Source organism: Artemia franciscana, chromosome 21 (assembly GCF_032884065.1).
Source record: "Artemia franciscana chromosome 21, ASM3288406v1, whole genome shotgun sequence".
Lineage (NCBI taxonomy): Eukaryota > Metazoa > Arthropoda > Branchiopoda > Anostraca > Artemiidae > Artemia > Artemia franciscana.
This window is the reverse complement of record NC_088883.1, coordinates 18,573,432-18,582,913: the sequence shown is the minus strand read 5'-3', so window position 1 is coordinate 18,582,913 and position 9,482 is coordinate 18,573,432. Positions and strand designations below refer to the sequence as shown.

The window sequence follows — 9,482 nt, the reverse complement described above, 5'->3', positions numbered from 1 at the left end:
AGATAAAATTACGTATTTTAACTTACGAAGGAGTGATCGGATCTTCATGAAACTTCATATCTAGAAGGACCTCGTACTCAGATCTCTCATTTTAAATCTCAACCGGATCCAGCGTCATTGGGGGGGGGGCAGTTAGGGGGGATGGACCGGAAATCTTAGAAAATACGTAAAGCGGAGAGATCAGGATGAAACTGAATGGAAAGAATAAAAACCTGTTTAAGATACGTGACCAACATAACTGGACCGGATCTGCTCTCTTTGGTGAAGTTGGGGGGGGGGGGGGGTAATTCGGAAAAATAAGGTATTTGTAACTTACGAAAGGGTGACCAGATCTTAATGAAATTTGATATTTAGAAAGATCTTGCGCTTTAAAGCTCTAATTTTAAATTCCGACCAGATCCTGTGACATTGGGGGGAGTTGGAGGGGGGAAACCGGAATTCTTGGAAAACGTGAAAATTGGGGTATTTTTATCTTACGAATAGGTGATCGGATCTTAATGAAACTTGATATATATATATATATATATATATATATATATATATATATATATATATATATATATATATATATATATATATATATATATATATATATATATATATATATATATATATATATATATATGTATATTATATATATATATAGAAGGATCTTATGTCTCAGATGCTCCATTTTCGACTCGATTTGGATCCGGGGACATAGGGGGTTGGAGGAGAGAAACAGAAATCTTGGAAAACGCTGAGAGTAAAGAGATCGGGATGAAACTTATGGGAAAAATAAGCAGAAGTCTTAGATACTTGATTGACATAGTTGGAACGGATCTCTTATCTTTGGAGGAGCTGGGGGGTGTTTGTTAATTTAGAAATATTAGAAAAATTAAGGTATTTTTAACTTAAGAACGGGTGACCGGATCTTAATGAAATTTGATATTTAGAAGGAATTCATGTCTCAGAGCTCTTATTTCAAATCCTGACCAGATCTGTTGACATTGGGGGGAGTTGGAGGGGGAAATCTTGGAAAACACTTGAAGTGGAAGAATCGGGATGAAGCTTAGTGGATAGAATAAGCAAGTGTCCTTGATACGTGATTGACGTAAACGTACTGGATTCACTCTTTTTGGTTGATTTGGGGGGAGGGGTTCAGTGATTTGGCGAGTTTGGTGCTTCTGGTTGTGCTAGGACGATGAAAACTGGTAGGCATGTCAGGGAGCTGCACAAATTGACTTGATAAAGTCGTTTTCCCAGATTCGACTATATAGGGAGCTAAAGGGAGAGAAAAAATTAGAAAAAATTTGGTATTCATAACTTACGAGTGGGTGATCGGATCTTAATGAATTTTGATATTTAGAAGGACATCGTGACTCAGAGCTCTTATTTTAAATCCTGACTGGCATTAATCCTCTGATTTTTCCTTTTAAATCAATCTATTGATTCTTAGAATTTTGTTCGAGCTCATACCATATGAGCTCTTAGTTCTTCTTGCCTCGTCACAAGTGCCAAATGAGCTCTTAGCTCTTGTCACTGAAGGGAATGAACTGTGTCAATATGCTGAAAATAGCCTTAAAGTGCCCAGATGAGCTTAAAAAAAACGCACAGGGATTATTGCGGAACAGCTTAAGAGGATCCTAAAACAGCGACTGCATCAAAAATTCCTTAGTCACAGAAAGCTGCTGGAGTTACTGCAATACCTACTTCCTCAGCACTGCATTCACCTTGACGAGGAAAGAACAAAGGATATATCGGATACTCTGACTAATTTTTGGTATCTTGATGCAGGCAGCTATAGGAGAAGCTTGAAAGCTGGTTTGGCTCTGTGAAGAAGAATGTGGATACAGTCAGGAATCGTAGCACCAAATATTTCACAATATGCTTAGAAGAACGTGATAAGATCATTTTCTCCACCTTACGTCATTTTTGAAAATTGGTGCAACTATTCCCGTCAGTACGACTGTGTGCAAGCGTTCTTTGTCTACCCTTAAAGGAGTGAAATCTTATGCTAAGAATGCCTCATGTCAGGAACGACTTAATAGATTGGCCTTACTATCAAACAGTTCGTGGTAACGAACTGTAGTAAGGAGCGACCCGGCTCAATAGTAACCAAAACTCTAAAAAATTGAATTTTGATATCAATAGCTACATCAAAAGAATCGCATTTTAATGCTGATTTTAAATATATAAGTTTCATCAAGTTTAGTCTTATCCATCAAAAGATACGAGCCTGAGAAAATTTGTCTTATTTAGGAAAATAGGGGGTAACACCCCCTAAAATTCGTAGGATTTTAACGAAAATCACACCATCAGATTCAGCGTATCAGAAAACCCTACTGTAGAAGTTTCAAGCTCCTATCTACAAAAATGTGGAATTTTATATTTTTTGCCAGAAGACAAATCACGGGTGCGTGTTTATTTGTTTGTTTTTTCTTTTGTTTTTTTTTTCTTTTCCCCAGGGGTCATCGTATCGACCAAGTGGTCCTAGAATGTCGCAAGAGGGCTCATTGTAACGGAAATGAAAAGTTCTAGTGCCCTTTTTAAGTGACCAAAAAAATTGGAGGGCATCTAGGCCCCCTCCCACGCTCATTTTTTCCCAAAGTCAACGGACCAAGATTTTGAGATAGCCATTTTGTTCAGCATAATCGAAAACCATAATAACTATGTCTTTGGGGATGACTTACTCTCCCACAATCCCTGGGGGAGGGGCTGCAAGTTACAAACTTTGACCAGTGTTTACATATAGTAATGGTTATTCGGAAGTGTACAGACGTTTTCAGGGGGATTTTATTTTGTTTGGGGGTGGGGCTGAGGATAGGTGGCTATGTTGGTGGATCTTTCCTTGGATGAATATTTCATGGGGGAAGGGAAATTCAATGAAAAGGGGGCGGGATTTTTTAGTATTACTATTAAAAATAAAACAATGAAAATATAAACATGAAAAAGTTTTTTCAATTGAAACTAAGGAGTAGCATTAAAACTTAAAACTAACAGTAACAGTTTTTAACCAGTAATACCATCCCTCAGTCAATTTATGCAGCTCCCCCCGAAATTTATCTCTGGGTTCACCCCTGCTCTAGTTTAACGCAATTACTTCCCAAGGTAACAAGAAGCAGGGACAGATCTAGAGCAAAATCTTGGGGGGAGGACCTAGTGTGACAAGTGCACCAATGATCCAAATCAGGGTGCCCTTGTCTTTGGGTACCCTGATTTGGGTGCCCATATCAGGCATCCGAATCAGGATGCCTGATTGGCACCTTCGGTCAGTGTGACGAAGGTGCCAATAATTGACCAAATTGACGAATTTATTCTAAGAAAAGAGTGAAAAACAGGGAAAAGGGGCATTAGGATAAATCTTTGTGGGGGGCGCCCCGGGCCCCTCTTGATCTGCCAGTGACGAGAAGCTCCTCATCCAGAACTTTACTTTTACTTTCTTCTAACGCAACTATTTTCTTCGATTCCAAAAAGCCCCTCATTTAGAGTTTTATATTGAAATTTTAGCCAGTATCCCCTCGTATTCTTGAACTCGGGTTCTACCATTATTTGGTCCTAGGCAATGACTATATTATTGAAAGTTTTACTGCAAGATTCAACGTTAAAATAATGTATATTAATAAGCCGTGATCGTCTAGTGGTTAGGACCCTACGTTGTGGCCGTAGTAACCCAGGTTCGAATCCTGGTCACGGCAACTTTTTCCTTTTTAATATAGAAAATAGATATAATGTTAAAATAATAATATATTTCTTATGTTGAAAGTTGCTTTTAGCCAGTTTTATTATTTGAAAGGAATTAACTGAAAAAGAACAAAACTCAATTTTATAAGTGGCATAAGACTATTGAAATTAAACTGATTATGCTACTATTGCAAACATATTTTTTTCAGGTATGAGGAGTAGGCCTATATTGAGTTTCCTATTTAAAATATAAAAATATATATATATATATATATATATATATATATATATATATATATATATATATATATATATATATATATATATATATATATATTAACTATTTTGAAATTATCATTTTATATATATATATATATATATATATATATATATATATATATATATATATATATATATATATATACATCTTTTTTAGCAAAGTAAAAATAATATTTGCGTCCTGTGGCTCTCAAATGTTGTTATTTTTCCTCCATGAGATGAAAATACCCTTATTTCTTCTTCAAAAATACATAGGCTATCTTTGTTGTGTTAATATTGGAAAAAAAGTAGAAAAATACAACGTCGTATAACAATGAAGTAGAAAGTGTGCCTAAACTGTTATGACTGTTTGAGCTTTTATGGCTTTTTGAAATTTTTCTTTGGTAAATGCAGCAGAGTAGCATACTGTTTGCACCATGGTGCCATGACCCTGCACAGAGTTTGAAACACACTACACCAGACTTTATTTGGGCTAATGAAATTTGTGCTGCCTCATGTACAGCGTCAACCACTTTGGTTATACTCATAACTCATTGAGTAAGTGTTGTTGTTGCCACCAATCCTTCGACAATTTTAGAATGATTTGCCCCAAAGAGAATCTTGCTTAAAAAAACAAAAAAAAAATGTGACAAGCTCCTTAAGAATGGTCGCATATTGTTTTTCTGCTTAAACCACCTTTTTTTTTTATTCCCAAAAACCCAGTAATTAGGGATATCTAAAACACGCAATATTTATACAAGTTAATCCTGTTTAATTTCCCCTAACACATGAAATGAGGAGTTATCTTTGCTGTTATTTTTTTTAACGTAGCATGAACAAGCTACGGCTATGTTAACATTCCATAAAATATAACCCTAGTGATTTTTTTTCTGACGTGTTTGATGGTAAAAACAACTTGGTTATGTGCCTACCACCTAGATTGCCATACAAATTTTCATTACATTATTGCACAATATTGATATAATAAATAATCGGTCATCCGTAGAACTGGTTGCCATGGCAAGCCCGAAATCTCAGCAATTCAAGATTTTATTTCACTGTATTTATTCTTACTTTTCACTGTTATAAACGTAAAAAATATTTATGATATATTTTGTTTTCAGTAAAATGCAAATGACATAATGGACTTTATAGCTTCTGTAGTATGGGGAGGGGAAGGGGGCAGTCGGAGGCGTATCTCCAGCATTTTTATTGGGGGGAAAGAGGGGCCGGAGAGTCAATAGGCATGGAATGTATAATAGTTTTTCTCCAAATTATTTGGGGGGGGGGGCAAAGATTGATCAGGTGTGCAACTTAACTTAGCTTGGTAGCATTATTAGTAAAGACGGTGGGAGCAGTGAAGATGTTAAAAGTAGAATAGAAAAGGCGCAGGTTGTTTTTTCACAGTGAAAAAAAAAAACTTTGAAAGAATAGGAAGATAAATCTGCAAACAAAGATTAGAATATTGGAAGGTACAGTGATGACATTGGTCAAATATGGCTCTGAAGCATGGGCACTCCAAAAAGCGGGTGAAGATTTACTAGATGTTTTCCAGAGAAATTGCCTACGAATTGTTCTGGGTGCCAGGCTGACTGACCGTATTTCAAACAGTAGGCTATACGAAAAATGTAGTTCAATACCGGAGTCTAAGTTTACAATGGAAGAAAGATTGAGATGGCTAGGACACGTTCTGTGGATGAAGGATGCCAGATTGTCGAAGATTGCAATCGTCTAGGGCTAAACGTAAAGTAGGTCGTCCTCGTCTGGGGTGGGAGGATTACATAAAGAAAGATCGAAAGGAAATGAACACTTCCTGGGAGGGTGTAACGAGGGAAGCTTTGAATAGATTAAGATGGAGGAGGAGTGTGTGTAGCTGTGCTAGACTCAGGCGGCTTGGTGCTGCGGTGAGTTGTTAGTAGTAGTAGTTATGACCAATGAATATCATTGCGTGAGCCACACCTTGCATAGCGTTTTAATAGCAAACTCTTTGCGAAAGTAGTGACAGAAAAGAGTTGTTAGAGAAACCAACCAACCCTTTTTGCAACCAGCAATACAGGTTTAAAGGAGTTGCTGAATTCCGCTTCAGTAAAGTTAAACATGCCTATGTTCCAGCAGCAATTTGACGGAGTGAAGGGTAACGAGCCCGTTTTAACACTTTCATGCAATATAGCAAAATCATTGACATAAGAAAACAGAAGAAAGGGACGAAATCAGTTTTCCTCCAGCCAGTTGCACTATTAAACCTAACTGATACCAAAAATTAATACTGATTTAAACATACGGAGCACAGTTATGCTTATGTACATATAATAATAAGAAATAATTTAGAAGATACTATTCCGATAAATTAAAAGATCTCTTAGAAACTGATATTAGACAAAATAAAACTAATATTAAGCAATTGGAGTGTAATTATACTTTTGTACACATAATAATGAAAATAATCTAGAAGATACTAATCCGAGAAAGAATCTTGGGATTCTTCAATAAGTGCCTTGTAATAATTCAACAACGAAAAACTGTTTGTCTTTACATCATTTTTCATTTTTTGGGGGAGAGGCGTGACCCAAGACTCAAACCCCCCCCCAAAAAAATAGGATTCTCCATCTATGGAGCGTATAAAGCTAAACAGAAGCATCTAGGCAAATTTGGACCAGCATAAATATTGTGTGCCAGATTTTTTCTTTACTCAACTTCAAAGGAAAAACTTTTACAAATGACACGATCACTACTAGTTAGACTTCTCGCTAGTTTCTCAAACTTTCTTGCAATAATTTGGTTCTAGGCATTTAGCCCCCCGCCCCGGCGTTTACCCCCCTCGATATTTGCCACCACCCTCCAAGAAAATACCCCCTGCAGAAAATAACCCCCCGCGGAAAATACCCCCAGAAAATATCCCTCCTCCCTCTGCGGAAAATACCCTCCCCTGGAAACTCCCCCCGGAAAATACTCGAGAACAAACGTGTGTGTAATATTCGAGAACAAACTGGTTTCTTCGTTAGTTTCGTTCAGCTTAGCAGGAGACAAGACAAAAACAAGTGACAAAATACATGGGAAATACATAATTTGGGCTATATATTAGCACATGAGGGGGGGGGGGGGTAAAGTATTTGGACAGTTTAAAGTCAGAAAACAATTCTTACTTCATAATATGCAGAATAATTATACCTAACACATTTTGCATGCAGACCCGCTACACTTTACTACTTTACCCCCTTCACCCCCCCCCCCCAATGTGCAAATATATAGCCCAACTTTGTTTCTAAAGTAACGAAGAAAGTAACACAGAAACCAGTTTGTTCTCAAGTCTTACACTTAGTAAGCTTGAGTGAGTGGCTTATACTATACAAGTGCCAGAATTTTTCACGAAGAGAGAGTCGGATTTCCCTTTATTATTTAACAACGATCAGAAATTAAATAATAAAAAAAAACATCAAAACTTAAAACGAACAGAAATTATTACGTATATGAAAGGACCTTCCACAAGACCTTGCTCTTTACGCTACAGTTGTGACTTCTTGTCCTAATTCTTTAGGAAAGATTCCTGAAACACAACGACCGTTTAATTAAAACAATAAGCTTTATTGTAAAATTCTACAAGAAAAACTTTAGCGTAAAGAGCGAGGTCTTGAGGAGAAGGCAACCACTTTCAAATACGTAATAATTTCTGTTCGTTTTAAGGTTCAAGGTTGCTCCTTGCTTCCAGTTGAAAAGTTTTTTTTTTTAATTCAATTACTTGCAGATAGTATTTATTAATGGAAGATATACGGAGCAAGTTTTTTAAAGAGAAGCCGTACTTCTTTTAATTTAGCTCCTTTTGAGTTTGACTAGGTTATCTATTGTAATTTTGTTAGTTTTAGGTTTCATTTCTTTATTAATTATTTTCTGACGTCAAACTATCCAAATACTTTATCCCCTCCCGTTATGTTCAAATATATAGCCCAAATTATATATTTCCCATCTATTCTGTTATTTGTCCTTGTCTTGTCTCGAGCTAAGCTGAAAGAAACCAATGAAGAAACCGGTATTTTCTTGAGTGTTACATAGCGTAAACTTGAGCAAGTAGCTCATAATGCACAAGTACCCAAATTCCTTCCCCCTACGGAAAAAAACTCAAAAGAAATTCTCAAACTTGGAAATTTATTTATTATTTTCCACGGGGGGAGGGTATTTTCCGTGGGGAGGTCTTTTCCAGGGATGAGGGTATTTTACGTGGGGGGGATTACTTCGGGAAGGTATTTTCTGGGGGAGGGTATTCTCCAAGGAAGAGAGCATTTTACCTTGACCGTATTTTCCGAGGGAGTATTTTCCTGGGGGGGTATCTTTCGGGGGGAGGGAATTTCCCCGGGGGTATTTCCTGGTGTGTATTTTCTGTGGGGTATTTTCCGGTTTGCTTCTCAAGTGTTACAAATCGTAAGCTGGAGTGAGTGGCGTATAATACACAAGCACCATAATTCCCTATCCCTAAGAAAAAAAAACTAAGTTCATATAAAATTCTCAAATATGGTAAGCCTTATTTTTTACAGCAGGGGGGGGGGGGTTCTGAGGGTATCTTCTGCGGGGGGCGTTTTCCTCGTGGGTATTTTCCGGGGTAATATTCTGATGAACGCACACAGTTAAGAGTTATTCAAACTTTCTTGACGGTCTACCATCTTTGAATAATCGTGTATATTATGGTACGCATAACACGGGTGGCGTAAATGCGGTAGGTGAGGCGGCTTGTCATGGCAAAAGTGCGTCTAGGTGTGACATAGGCAGCTTTCTGTGCGACACAGCCAATGGCCCTCTGATACACAAACTAGGTGACGGAGAGTGACTACTTTACCGGCCAAATATTAAGTGTAAAAACAGGACTAAATCAATTTGGCTTCTAAACAGCAAAAAATTGTGTTGTAATTTTAGGAGTAATTTTGTTGGTAACAAAATTTTGCAATTTCCAGAATAGTTTGTTGGAGTCCTCCTGAAAACCATCTCTTCAACCTGGTCCCCCCCTGAAAAGTTGCATTTATTTTTATAAAATTTGACGAAAGTAAAACAGTTCAAAAAAGGGATGAAACTTTTTTATTGACAGTGAATAGATATAAAATTATTTAACTGGATATTTCGAACACATATACAGCGTTCATCATCAGCAGTAAAACTAAAAGACATGAATAAAAATAAACAAAATTTATACCTAATAAACTAATTACATATAGTTTATTGCTTTTATTTTTTTCAATGCAACAGTGGAGGCAAATCTCTTTGACCTTTTCAGTTCCGGTTCATTAGAATTATCTGACATATTACGTGGACAGAGGTCATAGCTCTTAGGTGAGGTGATATTTACTTTATTTGACCTCAGTAAATTATCATAAATTGAGTTCAATCCAAATTCACCTGTATCTCTGTTTATGGAATTATTCTTGAATGATTTTTTTTTTAATTTCGATTGTTCCCCTGAAAATTTGCTTTAAACCTTGGTCCCTAGAAATCAAAGAAACATTTTGCTTTAAAGACGACGAATTAGAATTATGATGTTGTAGCAATCTCATTTTTAAATTCTGGTTAGTACGTCCCAC

General features: G+C 36.7%; 1 non-coding gene across 1 annotated transcript; it reads left to right on the top strand.

Moving 5' to 3' along the window:
• The first annotated feature begins 3,605 nt into the window (after positions 1 to 3,605).
• Trnah-gug (transfer RNA histidin (anticodon GUG)) lies at positions 3,606 to 3,677 on the top strand. The gene has a single exon. It is a non-coding gene; the product is annotated as a tRNA-His (tRNA).
• Positions 3,678 to 9,482: the final 5,805 nt, after the last annotated feature.